Source organism: Littorina saxatilis, linkage group LG2 (assembly GCF_037325665.1).
Source record: "Littorina saxatilis isolate snail1 linkage group LG2, US_GU_Lsax_2.0, whole genome shotgun sequence".
Lineage (NCBI taxonomy): Eukaryota > Metazoa > Mollusca > Gastropoda > Littorinimorpha > Littorinidae > Littorina > Littorina saxatilis.
The window spans coordinates 50,953,568-50,975,715 of NC_090246.1; the positions used below are offsets into that span (position 1 = coordinate 50,953,568).

General features: G+C 40.2%; 1 protein-coding gene and 1 long non-coding RNA gene across 3 annotated transcripts in view; both read left to right on the forward strand.

The window, feature by feature from the left end:
• Positions 1-1,345: 1,345 nt before the first annotated feature.
• Positions 1,346-3,897, forward strand: LOC138959161 (uncharacterized). Its single transcript, XR_011453645.1, has 3 exons — positions 1,346-1,772; positions 2,371-2,476; positions 2,872-3,897. It is a non-coding gene; the product is annotated as an uncharacterized lncRNA (long non-coding RNA).
• Positions 3,898-8,607: 4,710 nt separating this feature from the next.
• The window catches only part of LOC138959165 (N-acetyllactosaminide beta-1,6-N-acetylglucosaminyl-transferase-like), a 49,543-nt gene continuing 36,002 nt past the window's right edge, over positions 8,608-22,148 (forward strand). For both annotated transcript variants that reach the window (XR_011453646.1, XM_070330542.1), the window contains exon 1: positions 8,608-8,986. The gene's annotated coding sequence lies outside the window, so the exon portion shown is untranslated. The remainder of the gene's footprint in view (positions 8,987-22,148) is intronic.

Here is a 22,148-nt window from a genome sequence, read left to right on the forward strand (position 1 = left end):
TCGTATGGAGTTTTGTTCTGCAGATTTCTGACTTCTGAAGATCTTCAAACTTCTCCTTAATGTAGTAAACGTTTCTGTTCTTTCGATCTCCATCGCCGGACAAGACATTCACCACATACCGGTAGTCATCTGCGTTGGGCAATGTGTACTTGGAAAACTGTTCATTTTTCTTTCTTTTTTGTATCAAAACGCGCACGATGCTTGCCGTCTGCTATCAGCAAAATGAAAGCAAAAGTTTAAATTTGGTATTGTTTGTGAGTTTCAATCACTAAGGCCCCTTGTTTGATTGATAATACGGGCACACGAGAACACGTATTTCCTGAGGATATGCTCACAAACCGTTCACTCTGTGTGTGGCTCGTGTTCTTTTCTGTTATACTGTCATTGACACTGTTAGAGAGAGAGAGAGAGAGAGAGAGAGAGAGAGAGAGAGAGAGAGAGAGAGAGAAAGAGAGAGAGAGAGAGAGACAGAGAGAGAGAGAGAGACAGAGAGAGAGAGAGAGAGAGAGAGACAGAGAGAGAGAGAGAGAGAGACAGAGAGAGAGAGAGACAGAGAGAGAGAGAGAGAGATCGACCACACACACACACACACACACAAGCACACACCACACACACACACACACACACACACACACACACACACACACACACACACACACGTACGCACACGCACACTTAACTTGCTATTGCCGATTTCGCGTAATGGGCAACTTGCCCTTTACGCGTAATCGGCTGCCGATTCCGCGTAATCGGCTGCCGAATTCGCGAAATAGGCAAGTTTTAGAGGCGTTTACGCGATTTCGGCAAAACGCTGCCGATTTCACGTATTGGGCAGCGTTTTGCCGATTACGCGAAATGGGCAAATATGTTGCCCATTACGCGGAATCGGCAATTACGTGAATTCGGCACGACATATATATATAGATAGACTAGTGTCTGTCTGTCTGTCTGTCTGTTCGCGATGCACGGCCAAAGTTCTCGGTGGATCTTTTTCAAATTTGGACACCGTATTCAGCTACACCCCGGACACAACCTCATCTATGAGATATTTCAACACGTACTCTCAGCGCTGAACCGATTTTGTTGTTTTTTTGTCTGGATCCACTACCAGTAACTCTTCCTTATCTTCTCCAGTGTTTTCAGCCGCGATTATCTCCCTTCCTCCGTGTGGCGTCAATCCATATTCCCGTTACTACGTTACTATTTTTAGAAGGTCACTGCACGTTACTATTTTTAGAAGGTCTCCAGTGTTTTGCGCGTTTATCTCCTTTCCTTCGTGCGCCTGGTATTCGGCTCTATTTCTTCCCGGCGAAGCCGGTACCCGGCGAAGCGGGTAATCATCTATAGTGGGGCTCGTATGTTGCAGACGCACTCATAAATCATTCACATCTTGCAACAAACATCATACTTTGTGGTATTGTTCCTTATAATTATTTAAGGGATTTCAGATACAGAGCCACTTCAGAAATCGTTTTTTTTTTGTCTTTGATAGGGAATAAAAGGCTGCATTTACAGCAGACGAAATTCGTACCAAAAGCGCTCAGCAGTAAATATTCCCAACTCAGCAAATGTAACATTCAATGGTTTACCATGCACCAGAAGTTGTCTGCTGATAACACATGCATGACATAAATACTCTTATGGGTATTTTTGTGTTCTGGTATTTAATTTGATCGTTTTTAGAATTTTATATATCCGCAGCATGAAAATTCAAGATGGCGGCCTCCGCAACATTGCGTGTTTTGATTTGAGCGAAAACAACGTTTCTGAAAGTAAGTTTTCAAGAATACGCATCCATTCACCAATGTCACATCATTTTACTGTTTAATTCTCCCCTGGGGTCTGTTATTCATCGGGTGAAGCGCTGAAATGCAGAGACTTTGTTTAATCTTGCAATAGCTCATCAGCTGGATTGTGATGCTGATAGATCTAGATCTATCTGTTGAGGAAATCATGATCGCCACGCTGGTGATTTTAAACAGATTAAACGAACTTTGAATAAATGGCGAGGAGAAAGAGATTGTTCATGGTATGATAAATGATTAGTCCTGCCTACGTTAAGGCCGGGACTTCCATAAGGTGGGGAGGGGTAGAGTCAAAAACTGAGTGAGGGTAGGCCAGATAGTAGGATGACCAGCTGGAGATAAAAACACTCCACTCCCCATGTCTTTACAGTGTTGTGATCAAACTTTCAAAGACGGTAGGTAACAGACAAAAGCATACAGTGTATGCTAATCAAATGAGATAAGTGGTTTTGAAAAATGAAGAGGTACCGCTCTTTGAGTTTTACAATTTTGGTTTGTTGCTTGTTTCTCATCCTTTTGCTTATTTTAAGTTGACCGTGCATTGGTGTGAATTTTATTTTTACAGGATATATACAAGAGTTACACCACATGCCGGTTCCTGGGAACAAGCGTTCTGCATTTATTCCGGTGCCACAGAAGGGAGCCGATTTCACTAGTACTACTGTATCAAGGTTTGTTACCTAATACATCTTAACAGTAAGATTTTTTTATTTGTATTAATTGGAACATGTTTGCACATCATTTGTAAGCGACCTCTGTGAATTTGATGGGTTTAACGTACGAACCCTCACTATGGTCAACATTCTGTTAGCGACTGTTTGAAGCGAATAAATGTAGCGGTCAGAAAGATTCCAGAATCAGTTCACAGTTGGGTCACTGGAACTGTGTTTGTTTGTTTTTTAACCTGAAACAGTAAGAATTATACGAATTCATGAAATACAATTTTCTTTCATTTTGGTCTGTTGTGTGAAGACTTGCTAACCCGGCTTTGACCGACTCTCTGAGATAGTAAACATTATTCAAATACATTCAAATAAAAATGTCACTTTTCATCTTTTGTGTGAAGGGTACCACAGGCTGATTTCCTGCACCATGGATGTAGAGGAGGCCAGACAGTCTGCTTCTCATTCCAGCTGTGTTGCGTTTTTTTCTGCTTGTGAAGTGTATCGCCACATTGCCAAAGCCATTGGCCAAGAGAAGTCACCCTGTCTGCCCATTTTGCATAGCCTTACAGGCTGTGACACTATGTCGTTCTTCAATGGTATTGGGGAATCAGAAGGCTTGGGAAGTATGGCAAGCATTTGAAGACATCACTCAAACTTTCTTCAGGTTGTCTGCTCCTCTTTGTAAGCTGAGTACCACTGACAGGGCAGCACAAGAGCTTTTTGGTGTACATTTGTAGGACAAAACCAGCAACATACTGGGTGTAAACAGTGCTAGACGGTACCTCTTCAGTAAAACGAGCTGCCAAATTGACCATAATCCCCTTACAAGTGAGGTGCTGCTGCAGGACATGAGATTGAGAAGAGCCATCTACCTATTAGACTTCCAAACTCTGTGGGCTGGCAGTTCAAGGCTGGAAAGTGGGAGTCATTCTGGACGAGCTTTCAAGAGGTATCCAGCGTGTGCCGAGAACTCATGAGGTGTGCCTGCAAGAAGAGCTGTACAACAAAACGCTGCAAATGCTGCTAAGAAGGACTGCAGAGCACAGCTCTCTGCAAATGTGCTTGCATGCCAGTGAAAACTGTCAGCATCTAAACTGTGCAAAAATATTATTGCACTCATTTTCAGACCCCAACTCAAACTTTTATTCCTGTGTCATTTTATTCAAACTGTCTATGCCATTAAAGGCTCGCTTCGCTATCTGGCACATTTTTTTTACATCATCATTTACGCCGTCAAAATAAGGATACCCTTGACGTGACAAAGAGATGTGACAAAAACTTCGGGTACCTTTTAAAAAGCCGACGACAATTCCTGAGGCACAACTGGGTCACTGTTGTATACGAAGAGAAAGTCAACTTGATTATCCATCCAGAACAGGTTGTTTTATTTCGCCATCTTGCATATTTCTAGTGTTGTGCCATTGTACCTACTAATGTATGTGTCGATCTCACGGATGAGATGTTTATGTGTCAAATTTGAGGGATACCCAAGTCAACTAAAATCCATGTATTTTAGCAATGACCAAGTGGGTTGCGTTGAAACTTTCAGGAATGTGTGTCTACGCACGAGGCGTAGTTCAACCGTTTGAGTACACTTTCAAATCTTCACGAAATAATATTTTAAAAACTGCCACAGGTTTGTTGACTTACATCCCACATATTTTTGACTTCGCATGTATATATGACAGATGGTTGTTTCAAGTACTGCCAAAGTTTCTTTTGAGTATAGACACTTGCTGGAATGTGCTAGTTGTGTAAACACATGAGAACAAACAACGTTTTCGAAATACAGCGATTATGAATTTTAGTCGACTTTTGAGTTGATACATTACATTTTTATCAGTTTTATTTTGGGGGTACCCTTATTTGGGCGGCGGTCAAATAACCCATGTAAAGGCCACCTTTTATCTTAAAAGTGTTCCCGTTAGCCAAGTTGAGTGCCCTCAATAGCATACATTGAATATAACAGCACAGGAATGAATGTTTTCGTTTTGGTATGAAAATTGGTGCAATATATTTATTTTTGCACAGTTTAGGTAATCCACAAATTCTTCAACCCTGCCACCCACACCGTCCAATCATTCTCTGCACCAACAATACATGTATTGTTTTGTTTAAAAATGTGTTTGTGTTAGTTTCTATTGCAAGAGAATGTCTTGTAGCATCAAAAATGCCTAAATACCCTTTTATTGGCGGCCATTTTGAAAATTGTAAAAAACTACTGATTTCTTAATTTTTTTCACGGTGGCTCTGTATCAGGTTTTGTTAAGCAAAAGCAAATGTCCATTTACGCCAAATTTGCTGTTAATCACATGAAGTGAAATATGCCTAACATACCCAACCGTTTACACTGGCGGCCATTTTGAAAAATTGTATAAAAACTACCCATTTTTTTATTTTTCGCGATGGCTCTGTATCAGGTTTTGTTAATAAGCACATAAAACTCTTCATATTTGCTTAATTTGGTGTTTGTTGCATGATTTGAATGATTTTGCAACATAGGAGCCCCACTACTAGTGTATCATATTTTTGCTCAGGGACGCCGAACTCTGCACACCTGCAAGGCCTGTCCTCAATCAACCGTGTCTTTCCATTCTGACCGTCCTCTTGCTGCCTTGTGTTGGCTGGAGCGAAAGAATGCGTCCGCATTCGCCTGTTTTGCTACAGTGTTTGTGTTCCATGTGGCTGTTTGGACTTCTGGGCTGAGCGTACACGATAAAGTTACCACCTAAACGGGAGCCTCCCGCAGTGTATGATTGGTTGGATAAATGTCTTTAATGACGTCATATCCGGCTTTTTGTAAAAGTTGAGTCACACCCTCATTTTACAATCAAATTGATTGAATTTTTGGCCAAGCAATTTTCGACGAAGGCCGGACTTTGGTATTGCATTTCAGCTTGGAGGCTTAAAAATTAATTAATGACTTTGGTCATTAAAAATCTGAAAATTGAAATTAAAATTATTTTTTATAAAATGATCCAAAATTACGTTCATCTTATTCTTCATCATTTTCTGATTCCAAAAACATTAAATATGTAATATTCGGATTAAAAACAAGCTCTGAAAATTAAAAATATAAAAATTATGATTAAAATCAAATTTCCGAAATCGATTTAAAAACAATTTCAGAATTCTTTTTTCATCAAGACAAGATCAGTACTATTCGAAGTGGTGAAAGTTTCAAAAAAGAAAAGCCCGGAAGCAGGGTTACGCAAGGGTCGTAGCAGACGACGGTTTATGCATATCGCCGTTCCTCTCAACAGTCAAAAGCCATCGCTAGAGTTCTTGCGAACCACAGCTGTTTGTTTCGTGCATAAAAACGTGCTATTGTAGATAAGCTCACATCGAGTCGCATTCAAATTACTAACTGACGACTACATTGTGAAAAGGGGAAACTGGATCACACGGGTTCACGATGGCTCAGGGGTAAGATAAACCACGCAAAAAAAATTATTTGAACATTGTTCGCTCTCTACGGATGGCACCTAGGATGTTCTCAATCGGTGAGTGTTTAAATGAAAGGGTGTTTGTACTGTGTGTAAAAGCCTGACCGTATCTGTAATGGTTTACGGGAGGCTTTCTGTGCCTTTAAAAAAAAGAACAGATGGTCTGGGGATATCATACCCAGGAACTATCATGTGAAGTCTCATGTAGATCGGTCCAGTAGTTTTCTCGGAATCGATCTACACACACACACACACACACACACACACACACACACACATACACCACCACCCTCGTCTCGATTCCCCGTCTTTGTTAAAGCATTTAGTCAAAACTTGACTAAATGTAAAAACCAGACAGGTAACAAGTCCACTGGTAAAGATGCCATTTTATTAGAAAAGATACAACAGTTCCCTGATCGCCTCCTTGACATATTGCTTAATTTCTTCTAGGCCTGTTGGGAAAGCAACACAATAAATTAAGGAATTGAAAGAAGCGACGGTGACAGCAACTTAAATGACAAACAAGTCGCGTAAGGCGAAATTACTACACTTAGTCAAGCTGTGGAACTCACAGAATGAAACTGAACGTAGTCCGCCGCTAGTGCAAAAGGCAGTGAAAGTGACGAGCCTGGTTGGCGTGGTAGCGGTTGCGCTGTGCTTCATAGCACACTTTACTGTACCTCTCTTCGTTTTAACTTTCTGAGCGTGTTTTTAATCCAAACATATCATATCTATATGTTTTTGGAATCAGGAACCGACAAGGAATAAGATGAAATAGTTTTTAAAACGATTTCGGAAATTTAATTTTAATCATAATTTTTATATTTTTAATTTTCAGACCTTGTTTTTAATCCGAATATAACATATTTATATGTTTTTGGAATCAGAAAATAATGAAGAATAAGATGAACGTAAATTTGGATCGTTTTATAAAAAACATATTTTTTTTACAATTTTCAGATTTTTAATGACCAAAGTCATTAATTAATTTTTAAGCCACCAAGCTGAAATGCAATACCAAAGTCCGGCCTTTGTCGAAGATTGCTTGGCCAAAATGTCAATCAATTTGATTGAAAAATGAGGGTGTGACAGTGCCGCCTCAACTTTTACAAAAAGCCGGATATGACGTCATCAAAGGTATTTATCGAAAAAAAGAAAAAAAACGTCCGGGGATATCATTCCCAGGAACTCTCATGTCAAATTTCATAAAGATCAGTCCAGTAGTTTGGTCTGAATCGCTCTACACACACACACACGCACGCACAGACACACAGACAGACAGACACACACACACACACACACACACACACACACACACACACACACACACCACGACCCTCGTCTCGATTCCCCCTCTATGTTAAAACATTTAGTAAAAACTTGACTAAATGTAAACATGAAATGATACCGTGCTCTGATTCAGTTTCGGTGCGTCTTCCCTGTTATTGCTCATAATTATATAAACTGTCCATCATTGCCTCAATGTAACAGATAACGCTGATACATGCTATCAATACTGGACAGATTGCCCGTACGCGTCAGAGCTTCCGTGCAGAGAGAGAGAGAGAGTGTGTGTGTGAGCGAGATTCTGTGTTTCAATAGCTTCTTTCCGCTGAGCTCTAGTTAGATAACCTGCTCCAAACAGTTGAGTGTTGTCGGCCACTAGAAAGTGGTTCGTGTTGGCACCGCTGCAGCAGCGATCGATCGATCAATCGCAGCCTCTGGTTGCCATAGCCACGGATCCGGGACACACAGCCTTCGAGCCTGCCTTTGGGTTTCTTTTAGGCCAGCACGGCGAGATCGCTTTCGGCGAGTGAAATCAAGCAGGTGATAGTGCCCGAGTCTATGGATGCTACGAGTTTGCTCAGGGTTGAGCAAAAGGATGAATACGACAAATTGACCAAAAAGTCTTTTGTTGTCAGGCAACTGAACTGCAAGGTGCACAACCGCCAGTGTCAATTTTTGCCGCGAGCAACCCTTACGAACAAGTCGCGTAAGGCGAAATTACTACATTTAGTCAAGCTGTGGAACTCACAAAATGAAACTGAACGCACTGCATTTTTTCACAATGACCGTAGTCCGCCGCTTGTGCAAAACGGAGTGAAACTGACGAGCCTGTTCAGCGCACAGAACTTATATTAGTTCTGTGGTTCAGCGCGCAGTACTGGTTTCGCTGTGCTGCATATCACGCTTTTCTGTACCTTTCTTCGTTTTAACTTTCTGAGCGTGTTTTTAATCCAAACATATCCTATCTATATGTTTTTGGAATCAAGAACCGACAAGGAATAAGATGAAATTGTTTTTAAATCGATTTCGGAAATTTAATTTTGATCATAATTTTTGTATTTTTAATTTTCAGAGCTTGTTTTTAATCCAAATATAACATATTTATATGTTTTTGGAATCAGGAAATGATGTAGCATAAGATGAACGTAAATTTGGATCGTTTTATATAAAAAAAATTATTACAATTTTCAGATTTTTAATGACCAAAGTCATTAATTAATTGTTATGCCACCAAGCTGAAATGCAGTACCGAAGTCCGGCCTTCGTCGAAGATTGCTTTACAAAAATTTAAATCAATTTGATTGAAAAATGAGGGTGTGACAGTGCCGCCTCAACTTGTACAAAAAGCCGGATATGACGTCATCAAAAGTATTTATCGAAAAAAAGAAAAAACAAGTCCGGGGATATCATTCCCAGGAACTCTCATGTCATATTTCATAAAGATCGGTCCAGTAGTTTGGTCTGAATCGCTCTACACACACACACACACATACACCACGACCCTCGTCTCGATTCCCCCTCTATGTTAAAACATTTAGTCAAAACTTGACTAAATGTAAAAACACTTACCTTGCTTTACTCGTCATAACTTTTTTGGTCTCAAAGAAACGTGCGTCGTGAATACCAGCGTTAGCCTACTCCTGTATCTTCGACATCTCGCGACCTGACTGAATAATGAGTGAACAAGCCGCTTCCGCCATTGCCAGTGGTTGAGAACAGAGCCATCTTAGTTGTTGTGCACTTCAGTGTCAACAAAGCGCTAGTGTGTGCTGCCTTTCCACTGGTGAGTAGAAACTCTCTAATATCATTCATCATGCACTAGTGCTAACTGGTCAAAGATGCATTGATCGTCTTTTCTTCTCTATTGATATTTAGTGCTGTATAACTAGCTGGCCTCGTTTGCTTACGTTAAAACACGCAGTGACTACAATCATAAAGCCTCTGAAACATCTTTCATCACCAGTCCTCACCCGCCACATTCATCGATCTTCGCCTTTCCATTTCTTTTCTTTTTCTCTCCTATCAATATCTAATGCTAAACATTGTCGACAACACAAGAGTGCCTGCTTCTTTGCGATGAGTACACAAAGCTTCAGATATCTCCACAATTCCGGTACCAGCTGCAGTTCTAATTGGCCAAAGATGTATTCATATCGTCAGGTTTTGCTTTTTTTCTCTCTCCATTGCATTTGTTTTTAGCCTCATTGCTAGGTGCTAATTGGTAAACAACTCATGATTGTGTTGCTGCATTACCGTGGACTGTGGCAGTCAGTACACAAAGCCTCACTCGGATATTTCTTTACAATTACTCCTGCCAGTGCTGATTGGCCAAACATTCATCGATCATCGTCAGGTTTTGCTTGCTTTCTTTTTCCAGTTGATGTAATAAGTGCCTGATAGGTTGGTGCAACTTCAAGTTGTCAGCAATATGTGAGTGTGCTGCTGCATACATGCATACAGCATTAGAAACCTCTTTTATTGTGATCATCTTCACCAAGTTTTGTTTGCTTTCTTTCTCCTGTTCATCGTTAGTGCCGTTATCGTTAGTGTGTGTGTGTGTGTGTGTGTGTGTGTGTGTGTGTGTGTGTGTGTGTGTGTGTGTGTGTGTGTGTGTGTGTATGTGTGTGCGTGTGTGTGTGTGTGTGTGTGTACCCATGTTTCCACAGGTTTGGTTGCCTAAATCACCATAAGGCAACCATCCACACGTGGATGGCAACCTAAACTCTGGATGGCAACCTAATTGTGTGGATGCTCGCTTCATTTAACACCGTTAAATTGACTTTTTTGACGGAAAGAATGTCATAACAATGTTCAAAATGACATTCTTTCCGTCCTCTATAGGCGACGAAATAGGTCAAATTTTGTGCATTTTTTAGTGCAAAATTCTTCGATGCCGGAGCGAGTACTGCACCCAGTGCTGTTGTAGTGCAAGTGCACTAGAAAGGCACTACACCCAGTGCCGCCTCTTAGGTAACCATCCACACTTTAGGTATGTGTGTGTGCGTGTGTGCGTGTGTGCGTGTGTGTGTGTGTTTGTGTTTGTGTGTGATAAGGATAGGGAGAGATAGAGTGTGTGTGTGTGTGTGTGTTTGTGTGTTTGTACGTGTGTGTGTGTGTGTGTGTGTGCGTGTGTGTATGTGTGGGTGATAGGGATAGGGAGAGAGAGAGAGAGTGTGTGTGTGCGTGTGTGTGTTTGTGTTTGTGTGTGATAGGGATAGGGAGAGATAGAGTGTGTGTGTGTGTGTGTGTGTGTATGTGTGTGTGTGTGTGTGTGTGTTTGTGTGTGTTTGTGTGTTTGTACGTGTGTGTGCGTGTGTGTGTACACATAAAGCCTGTGACATGTTAGTCATCAGTGCTAACTGGCCATATTGCATATTTTAAGATAAGAGTGTGTGGAAAGACCTTGTATTCAATTATAGTAATCACTGAAAGACATAAAACTTAGTTCAGAAGCGAATCCTAGAAACCCCTAAATAATGGAAAATGTGTTGGCTAAACAATTCATTGTTTACGTAAATAATTCATTGTTTACGTAAATAATGATTTATTTAGCAACATTGCTGATTGTTTATAAACAATGTAATATAAGTCTAAATAATATATTGTTTACGTAAACAATACATTATTTAGACGTATTTTACATTGTTTGTAAACAATCAGCAATGTTGCTAAATAAATCATTATTTACGTAAACAATGAATTATTTACGTAAACAATGAATTGTTTATGTAAATAATGAATGGTTTACGTAAACAAAAAATTATTTAGAATTGTTTTACATTGTTTATAAACAATTACTTATTTAGCACATGAGCTTCTAAATAATGATTATTTAGCTAAAACTGGTGAAAAAAAACATGAAAAAGTATCCAAATAATTATTTGACAAATGGAATGCCATAGTCAAGGTGAACCGCAGTTCAAGCAGTACCTGACATTCAGGCGGCGTCTACGAGCTAATCCGTGCACAGCGGTTGAGGCGAGAGTCGGAAACGGGTGTGCACTGGGCACACAATACACGTACACCTGGGAAAAATAGGGATATTAGACGTGCTTTTCTTGTTTCCATTAATACTGCAGTGGCGACAGTCCCATGTGATGGGGCTTATCCCTTTCATAGGCCGCGACAAGTCATGCACTTTTTGCATCTCTACCCTTCGTTTCAGTCCTGCGTTGGCACAATAATTGCTTATCAGCTGACACTGTCCCCTCCGCCAATCAAAAAAACGTGGAATGCGATTTGAATCACGGTGTGTGTGTGTTTTTACATTTAGTCAAGTTTTGACTAAATGTTTTAACGTAGAGGGGGGAATCGAGACGAGGGTTGTGGTGTATGTGTGTGTGTGTGTCTGTCTGTCTGTGTGTGTGTGTGTAGAGCGATTCAGACCAAACTACTGGACCGATCTTTATGAAATTTGACATGAGAGTTCCTGGGAATGATATCCCCGGACGTTTGTTTCTTTTTTTTCGATAAATACCTTTGATAACGTCATATCCGGCTTTTTGTGAAAGTTGAGGCGGCACTGTCACACCCTCATTTTTCAATCAAATTGATTGAAATTTTGGCCCAGCAATCTTCGACGAAGGCCGGACTTCGGTATTGCATTTCAGCTTGGTGGCTTAAAAATTAATTAATGACTTTGGTCATTAAAAATCTGAAAAATTGTAAAAAAAAAATAAAATTTTTAAACGATCCAAATTTACGTTAATCTTATTCTTCATCATTTTCTGATTCCAAAAACATATAAATATGTTATATTCGGATTAAAAACAAGCTCTGAAAATTAAAAATATAAAAATTATTATTAAAATAAAATTTCCGAAATCGATTTAAAAACAATTTCATCTTATTCCTTGTGGGTTCCTGATTCCAAAAACATATAGATGTGATATGTTTGGATTAAAAACACGCTCAGAAAGTTAAAAAGAATAGAGATAAAGAAAAGCGTGCTATCCTTCTCAGCGCAACTACTACCCCGCTCTTCTTGTCAATTTCACTGCCTGTGCATCGAGCGGCGGACTGACGATGCTACGAGTATACGCTCTTGAGCTGTAAAAATGCAGTGAGTTCAGTTTCATTCTGTTAGTTCGACAGCTTGACTAAATGTTGTAATTTCGCCTTACGCGACTTGTTTTTTTTATTTTTATTTTTTATTTTTTGTTTGCTGTAGCTGTTATTTTTCCCAAAAAAAACCATTTACGCATTTCTCGTGTGGTTTTCCCCATTCGTCTTTGCTTTCTTTTTTAATTTATTTTGTTGTTCTTTCTTTCTTTCTTCCTTTTTATATTTAGTCAAGTTTTGACTAAATATTTTAACATCGAGGGGGAATCGAAACGAGGGTCGTGGTGTATGTGCGTGTGTGCGTGTGTGCGTGTGTGTGTGTGTGTGTGTGTGTGTAGAGCGATTCAGACTAAACTACTGGACCGATCTTTATGAAATTTGACATGAGAGTTCCTGGGTATGAAATCCCCGAACGTTTTTTTCATTTTTTTGATAAATGTCTTTGATGACGTCATATCCGGCTTTTCGTGAAAGTTGAGGCGGCACTGTCACGCCCTCATTTTTCAACCAAATTGGTTCAAATTTTGGTCAAGTAATCTTCGACGAAGCCCGGACTTCGGTATTGCATTTCAGCGTGGTGGCTTAAAAATTAATTAATGACTTTGGTCATTAAAAATCGGAAAATTGTAAAAAAAATTAAAAATTTATAAAACGATCCAAATTTACGTTTATCTTATTCTCCATCATTTGCTGATTCCAAAAACATATAAATATGTTATATTCGGATTAAAAACAAGCTCTGAAAATTAAATATATAAAAATTATTATCAAAATTAAATTGTCGAAATCACTTTAAAAACACTTTCATCTTATTCCTTGTCGGTTCCTGATTCCAAAAACATATAGATATGATATGTTTGGATTAAAAACACGCTCAGAAAGTTAAAACAAAGAGAGGTACAGAAAAGCGTGCTATCCTTCTTAGCGCAACTACTACCCCGCTCTTCTTGTCAATTTCACTGCCTATGCCGTGAGCGGTGGACTACGAGTATACGGTCTTGCTGCGTTGCATTGCGTTCAGTTTCATTCTGTGAGTTCGACAGCTACTTGACTAAATATTGTATTTTCGCCTTACGCGACTTGTTACATTTAGTCAAGTTTTGACTAAATGTTTTAACATAGAGGGGGAATCGAGACGAGGGTCGTGGTGTATGTGTGTGTGTGTGTGTGTGTGTGTGTGTGTGTGTGTGTGTATGTGTGTGTGTGTGTGTGTGTGTGTCTGTGTCTGTGTGTGTGTAGAGCGATTCAGACTAAACTACTGGACCGATCTTTATGAAATTTGACATGAGAGTTCCTGGGAATGATATCCCCGGAGTTTTTTTTATTTTTTCGATAAATACCTTTCATGACGTCATATCCGGTTTTTTTGTCAAAGTTGAGGCGACACTGTCACACCTTCATTTTTCAATCAAATTGATTGAAAGTTTGGCAAAGCAATCTTCGACGAAGGCCGGACTTTGGTATTGCATTTCAGCTTGGTGGCTTAACAAATAATTAATGAATTTGGTCATTAAAAATCAGAAACTTGTCATTAAAAATTTTTTTTTAAACGATCCAAAAACAATTTCATCTTATTCTTCGTAATTTTCTGATTCTAAAAACATATACATATGTTATATTGGGATTACAAACAAGCTCTGAAAATTAAAAATATGAAAATTATGATTAAAATTAATTGTCCGAAATCGATTTAGAAACATTTTCATCTTATTCGTTGTCGGTCCCTGATTCCAAAAACATATATGATATGTTTGGATTAAAAACAAACTCAGTACGCTAAAAAGAATAGAGATACAGAAAAGCGTGTTATTCTGCTCAGCGCGACCATTACTGCACTATTCTGGCTTGTCGATTTCACTGCCTTTGCCACGAGCGGTTGACTGACAAAACTACGAGTATGCGGTCTTGGTGAAAAAATGCAGTGCGTTCGACAGCTTGACTAAATGTTGTTATTTCGCCTTACGCGACTTGTTATTCTCTGGCTCAGCAGATTGTGATTCGAGGTGACTATCGTCTGCTATGTCGTCTGCTTCGATCGATTCGACAACACTACTACCACTCACACTGACACTGTCCACATTCGCGGTGTTCCTGTCATTTTGTCAGGAATCACTTACCTTGGCGAATGGTAGCAAACCTTAGCCAATTTAGGTTTTTTTTCTTTTTTGGTTGCGACATGATGTTCAAATCCAAATCGAAAGCACTGACTGACTGATAAATTATCGCGAACCGGCGGACGTAAACGCTAAGAGTGTGGTTTACCTTGTCCAAGGGAAACCACTCTTGCATCTATAATTTTCGTCAATGGCTTCTGTTCAAAACATTGATGTTTCGTTTTTACACTTAGTCAAGTTTTGACTAAATGTTTTAACGTAGAGGGGGGAATCGAGACGAGGGTCGTGGTGTATGTGCGTGCGTGCGTGCGTGCGTGTGTGTGTGTGTGTGTGTGTGTGTGTGTGTGTGTGTGTGTGTGTGTCTGTGTGTGTGTGTAGAGCGATTCAGACTAAACTACTGGACCGATTTTTATGAAATTTGACATGAGAGTTCCTGGGTATGAAATCCCCGAAAGTTTTTTTCATTTTTTTGATAAATGTCTTTGATGACGTCATATCCGGCTTTTCGTGAAAGTTGAGGCGGCACTGTCACGCCCTCATTTTTCAACCAAATTGGTTGAAATTTTGGTCAAGTAATCTTCGACGAAGCCCGGACATCGGTATTGCATTTCAGCTTGGTGGCTTAAAAATTAATTAATGACTTTGGTCAAAAATTTATAAAACGATCCAAATTTACGTTCATCTTATTCTCCATCATTTTCTGATTCCAAAAACATATAAATATGTTATATTTGGATTAAAAACAAGCTCTGGAAATTAAATATATAAAAATTATTATCAAAATTAAATTGTCGAAATCAATTTAAAAACACTTTCATGTTATTCCTTGTCGGTTCCTGATTCCAAAAACATATAGATATGATATGTTTGGATTAAAAACACGCTCAGAAAGTTAAAGCAAAGAGAGGTACAGAAAAGCGTGCTATCCTTCTTAGCGCAACTACTACCCCGCTCTTCTTGTCAATTTCACTGCCTTTGCCATGAGCGGTGGACTGACGATGCTACGAGTATACGGTCTTGGTGAAAAATGGCATTGCGTTCAGTTTCATTCTGTGAGTTCGACAGCTACTTGACTAAATGTTGTATTTTCGCCTTACGCGACTTGTTACATTTTATATAGGGCTTACACTGATTGTGTGGAAAATGTGAAAGCTAATACAAACGCTCAAGCACTTACATAGACAATACGTCATTTCGCACAGACTCGAACACGCAACAATGCAAACACACTTAGCATCCGTGGACAAAGGACCCCCCCCCCCCCCCCCGCACACACACACACATACACAGAGACACACACACACTCACACACACACACACACACACACAAACACACACACACACACACACGAGAGGGAGAGCTCGGGGCAGTTGTCCGAGGCCAGTTCCTCGAGGGGGGGGGGGGGAGGGGCAACTTTCCGCTTGAGGGGAGGGGCTTCCATGTTCTGAAACGGTGGGGTGGAGGGGGGGGGGGGGGTGGCAGTTGTTCGAGGTCTAGACCCGCATAGCTGAAATTTGACGGGATTTCACATTAGGGGAGGGGGGAATTGTACCGGGGGCAATTGTTTGCATAAGGGCAGAGGGGGCAGGGAAATAGAAAGGGAGGGGGAATTGTAACATGCTAACACAATTTCACTGCCTTTGCCGTGAGCGGTGGACTGACGATGTTACGAGTATACGGTCTTGCTGCGTTGCATTGCGTTTAGTTTCATTCTGTGAGTTCGACAGCTACTTGACTAAATGTTGTATTTTCGCCTTACGCGACTTGTTTTACAAATTTTAGTCAAGTTTTGACTAAATGTTTTAACGTAGAGGGGGGAATCGAGACGAGGGTCGTGGTGTATGTGTGTGTGTGTGTGTGTGTGTATGTGTGTGTGTGTGTCTGTCTGTCTGTCTGTCTGTCTGTGTGTGTGTGTAGAGCGATTCAGACCAAACCACTGGACCGATCTTTATGAAATTTGACATGAGAGTTCCTGGGATTGATATCCCCGAACATTTTTTTCATTTTTTTGATAAATGTCTTTGATGACGTCATATCCGGCTTTTCGTGAAAGTTGAGGCGGCACTGTCACGCTCTCATTTTTCAACCAAATTGGTTGAAATTTTTGTCAAGTAATCTTCGACGACGCCCGGACTTTGGTATTGCATTTCAGCTTGGTGGCTTAAAAATTAATAAATGACTTTGGTCATTAAAAATCGGAAAATTGTAAAAAAAAAGTTTTTATATGAAACGATTCAAATTTACGTTCATCTTATTCTCCATCATTTGCTGATTCCAAAAACATATAAATATGTTATATTTGGATTAAAAACAAGCTCTGAAAATTAAATATATAAAAATTATTATCAAAATTAAATTGTCCAAATCAATTTAAAAACACTTTCATCTTATTTCTTGTCGGTTCTTGATTCCAAAAACATATAGATTTGATATGTTTGGATTAAAAACACGCTCAGAAAGTTAAAACGAAGAGAGGTACAGAAAAGCGTGCTATCCTTCTCAGCGCAAGTACTACCACTGCCTTTGCCGTGCGCGGTGGACTGATGCTACGAGTATTACGGTCTTGCTGCGTTGCATTGCGTTCAGTTTCATTCTGTGAGTTTGACAGCTACTTGACTAAATGTAGTATTTTCGCCTTACGCGACTTGTTTTAACTTCGAGCACAGAAAGACTGATCAAAGTTTACTCAGCTGAAAGGTTGAAAGATACATATCTGACCAAGTGCAGGCTTTCTGAACTTTTTGAATCATTATGACTTATGCTCAGCAATAACAGACACACACACACACACACACACACACACACACACACACACACACAGTCACACATATATATACACACATATAACACAACAAGCTAAGCTCACACTTAAAGCCTACACCTATACATATGTACATCTAGAAAGGAATGGTTTTTCATGTTCTGTCAAGGTCATAAAATGGCTTATACCCTTAGTAGGAATGTAAGACAAAGTAAAGAATACCCCCACAAAATTCGAGGAGGTAAAGTGAGGACGGGATAGGGGTATGACTTTAAATTACAACAGTATCGGGGAGCGTGTCTTTAGTGCGTGCACGTGCTTCTGACACTGAGATTATGCTTTAAATGTCTTCCGTGTTTGTATGAGTTGTATCACGATACAACAAAAAAAGCATTAAAACTTAGCGATGTTAAGTTAAGAATAAAACAACCCCATGTTTATCCTTGCATGAGAGTGTCACTAATTCTGCAAACACATCGCCTCGCTGTTCAGACAATTTGGCAGGGTAATAAACCTAGATGCTATCTTTCCGAAAGTAATAACTTGACTAAAGACATTGTGAGAAGGTACACCAACACCCCAGGTGTCGTGGCGATGCAGGAACTATAACCCGCTTTTTCCGACACTAGTCTGATTGTCTACCCGCACTTAAAAACAGGAAGCATGCATGTATCCCCTGCACTGGGAGGGGGTGGGGGAGCTTTATTGCTTAGGTGAGCTTTGTAGGGAGCTATCTGACATACCCCCAGTGTAGGATCGGCTTCTAAACACTACTTCTTGGATTTAGTTTTGTCGTGTGTGAAAATGTTTACCAACGAAAGCAAAATGACTGAGCAGTCTATAATTATTTCTTTCAGACAGAGCTCATTCCTTTCAAACTCTCATTGTTTTCAATTATAACTTCGAAATTGTGATCGAAATTCGGCTTTTCGTTCATGCTGCCGCTGATTTCGTGTGTGTATCTGCATGTATCGCATTTACTGAAAAGTTGCTGAGATATATGTATGAATTCTCATTTACACCCAGTGTGTAAGGAAAACATTGAATACATTGACCTTTTTCACGACAGACAGATAACTACAGCCTTTACTTGTATGTAGATTGATGTTTTTCCTTTTTATATTCCTTTTAAAATTGATAAATATTTTTAAACCTTTCTCGGAACAGCTTTCGCAATTCATGTCCACCCACAGGCGCCGGACTATTCTGAAATATTTTTAAACCTTTCTCGGAACAGCTTTCGCAATTCATGTCCACCCACAGGCGCCGGACTATTCTGAATAACAGCGACTGCTCAAAGAACAACACCTTAAAAAAACATGGCTTTAATTTAAATGTAGCAGCATTAACACTAAATGTTTGTTATAATGCAGTAAAACTATTACATATCTGATTATTCTTGTTCACCTATTTCGTCTCCTCTACCCCCGTGTACTGTATGTGCCTCTTGTTTTATCAGTTATGGACTGGGCAGAGCTGCGTCTTCGGCTCTCAGTGTCAAATTTCCAAAGGCCGAGGGAGGTGTTTAACTAACCGTATCAGCACGCGCGCTTATCGAGCATTCCGAACGCGTGTTCTGGAGTGACTGACAGGGGCTCAAGTTCTCCCTTCCTTAAAAATAAGGGAGTCTGGACTGGACCGCGTCTGAACTGCTAACATGTTTTATCACGGTGGGGGTTGGTAGCAGTTGTCAGGGGGCAGTTTTCTTATGAGGGTGGGTTGTGGTGATTGTCCAGGGGGAAATTAGCATGCAATCATGGACTATATGGTAAGACAAAGACACAAAGGAGGCATACATGAGCTTTATTAATTTGTTCCTGTGCATCTACAAGAAACCGCCCTGATATGGCCCTTCGTGGTCGGCTGGGCGTTAAGCAAACAAACAAACAAACAAACAAATCTACAAGAACAAGCGTGAAACAAGAACCATGGTTCACAAGCTTTCATTTTATGTTCTCCACATTAGAAGAAAACACATAATTAAATGCTGGTGTTGATCGATCAGGAAAAAGATGTTATTGTTGGCTGGATTAAACATAGGCTTACACATATATCAAGTTTTACGCCCTTTTCGGCGCAGCCATTATTGGCAAGAGGAAAACACAAGTACTTGTTTTGATCAGATGGAAAACAAAACACTGGTAAGTGCTGTTTACTTTCGCTGAATAAGACAAAACATTTGTTTTTCTTTACAACAATAATAAAGTTCGTTTGCATGTCGATCAAATACATGTTAGTTCTCATTCAAAGTATTGTTGTAAAGATAAGTACTAAAGCTGTTAGCTAGATGTTTACAACATATGTGTTCTTATCAATGTGCTCAAGAACAACAACCTGTGGATACGAAATGAAAGCACATATCGATTAGATTTGCTTTATTACTAGAATGGGCCTACTTGGAACTACGCAAATGTAAGATATCATGCAAATAAGAAAATATCACTGTTAATAAAGGTTCATAAGCTACTGTATTTGAGTAGATAAAAAATAAAAATAAAAAGTAAGTCCACTGTTACCGCATTGTAATGGCCATAGGTGATTGACGGCACAGCATGTGATTGAATCGTGTATATTTGTCACGCTCTGTGTACAATGTTACATTCATTTGTACAGTTCACGAGGCAGTAGGCAACACAGATGAGTCACTGGACATCGATGATACCATATAATTATCATGCTGGTCATTAACTTCCGGATGTAATGGGTTTAAAATGATATAATGTAGACGTTGATATTTGGCTCCTACTAGTCGTTGTTTTGCCAGCCAACTGGGGTTTAAGCATATGGATGTAAGTGTGTGTGTGTTACTGTCTGTCTATCTGTCTGTCTGGCTGTGGTCGCCATGCATACCTCAGAGATGGCAAGAGGAAGAAACAAGATAGTGTGCATTCACACTGCCTAGGAGCCGTAAATGTGTGCCTCGGATTTACTTTCTTGAATCATCATTGTTTCCTTTCTAAGAATATGAACACGGGGGATAACCGGCTATACAGTGGTAAGCTGGTGAACAGTGGTAAACACTCGATTCGGCCTGCATTTTCCCGTTTTACCACAAAGTTGTTGATTTTTGTCTGGATTAAAGGTGAGCTACTGCATCTGCGATGACTAACTTTGTTTCGAAATGCATAATATGTTGAAGAAGGATTTGCGTTTTCCCGTATTTGAATGTTAAAACCAGAAATCGTGGTGACGAAGCACCGGAAATGGCTGCTCGGTGGGTTTCAAATGTAGAAATGCGCTTGTTTTTACAAAAACTGCTCGTATTCAGCTTTGGTACGGGAGTCTTAGTGACAAAGGAGTCATACTTGATGCAAAGGAGTGCTAATGTCGGGTTGGAATCATTCGTTAGAGCGTGCATGCGAGAGGCGGTCAAATATGCGAAATGATCGTACACCGGGTTGAAGACTGTCGCGAATGGGGCAGCAGACGCATAATCCGGTTTGATGCAAAATGTATGTAAACTAGACATTCGAACACTCTCTCTCTCTCACTTCCTCTTTCTCTCTTCCTCTTTCTCTCTTTCTCTGTCTCTCCCTCCCTCTCTCTCTCTCTCCCTCTCTCTCTCTCTCTCTTTCTCCCTCTCTCTCTCTCCCTCTCTCTCTCTCTCTCTCTCTCTCTCTCTCTCTCTCTCTCTCTCTCTCTCTCTCTCAGCAGTCTCGCTCTGTTCTGTCACTGAATAGTCGTCGGTTGCTAACCCCACCCCCACCCCCCACCCCAGACTAACCTTCAATACAATGTTGAATAGGAGTGGCTGTCATCTGTTAGCCAGTCAGCAACTTGAATACTTTGAGGGGGAAAGGAGACACACGGTTAGGAGGTAGTCGTCCTTAGCGGATTATGACTTTATTCAGGCAACGAAGTCATTCGGCGCTCAGTGTTTTCTGGGTACAAAAAACTGTCACAAGTGTGTCTCCTTAGGACTGGGTGGCCGAGTGGTAATGCACTTGCGCTCGGAAGCGAGAGGTTGCGAGTTCGACCCTGGGTCAGGGCGTTAGCAATTTTCTCCCCCCTTTCCTAACCTAGGTGGTGGGTTCAAGTGCTAGTCTTTCGGATGAGACGAAAAACCAAGGTCCCTTCGTCTACACTACATTGGGGTGTGCACGTTAAAGATCCCACGATTGACAAAAGGATCTTTCCTGGCAAAATTGTATTGGCATAGATAAAAATTTCCACCAAAATACCCGTGTGACTTGGAATAATAGGCCGTGAAAAGTAGGATATGCGCCGAAATAGCTGCGATCTGCTGGCCGATGTGAATGCGTGATGTATTGTGTAAAAAGAATTCCATCTCACACGGCATAAATAAATCCCTGCGCCTTGAATATGTGCGCGATATAAATTGCATAAAAAAAAATTATAAAAAAAAATCCCTGCGCTTAGAACTGTACCCACGGAATACGCGCGATAAAAGCCTCATACTGATTGATTGATTGACAAGTTATTCCTGAGAAAAAGTTATTCCCAATAATTCCGCAGAAAAATATGTAAGCATTATTTGTTGGAAAAACTGTTTTGCTGCGGAAAAAACGATGCTTCTGCGGATGATGACATTATTCAAAAATGCTGCAGGTAAACCGGTTTTTTCTACATCATTACTGTTTTTCCGCAGAAAAGCTGAAAAACGGATAATACGCTAAGGACAATGACATCCTCACGGTGTGCCTCCTTTCCCTCTCAAAGTAGTTTTTCCGCAACATAATGTTTACATGTTTTTATGCAGCATTATTGGGAATACCTTTTTCTTACAAATAACCTGTAATAGTTTTTTTACCCAGAAAAACTAACGATCTTGTAAAGTAGCGTTTGTATCCGCCACCCCCCCCCCCCTTCCCCCTCGGGGATATAATAGCTTGCTCAACAGTGGCCCAATCAGAAGCGAGAATAATTTTTTAAGCAAATCGAAAACGAAGTGAACTACTGCGTCCGTCTATGCAAATTTGATAATGCTGCGGACAGGTAAGTGTGTTACCAGCGTAATTTTGCAACTTTGAACTTTCGACAACGAAAT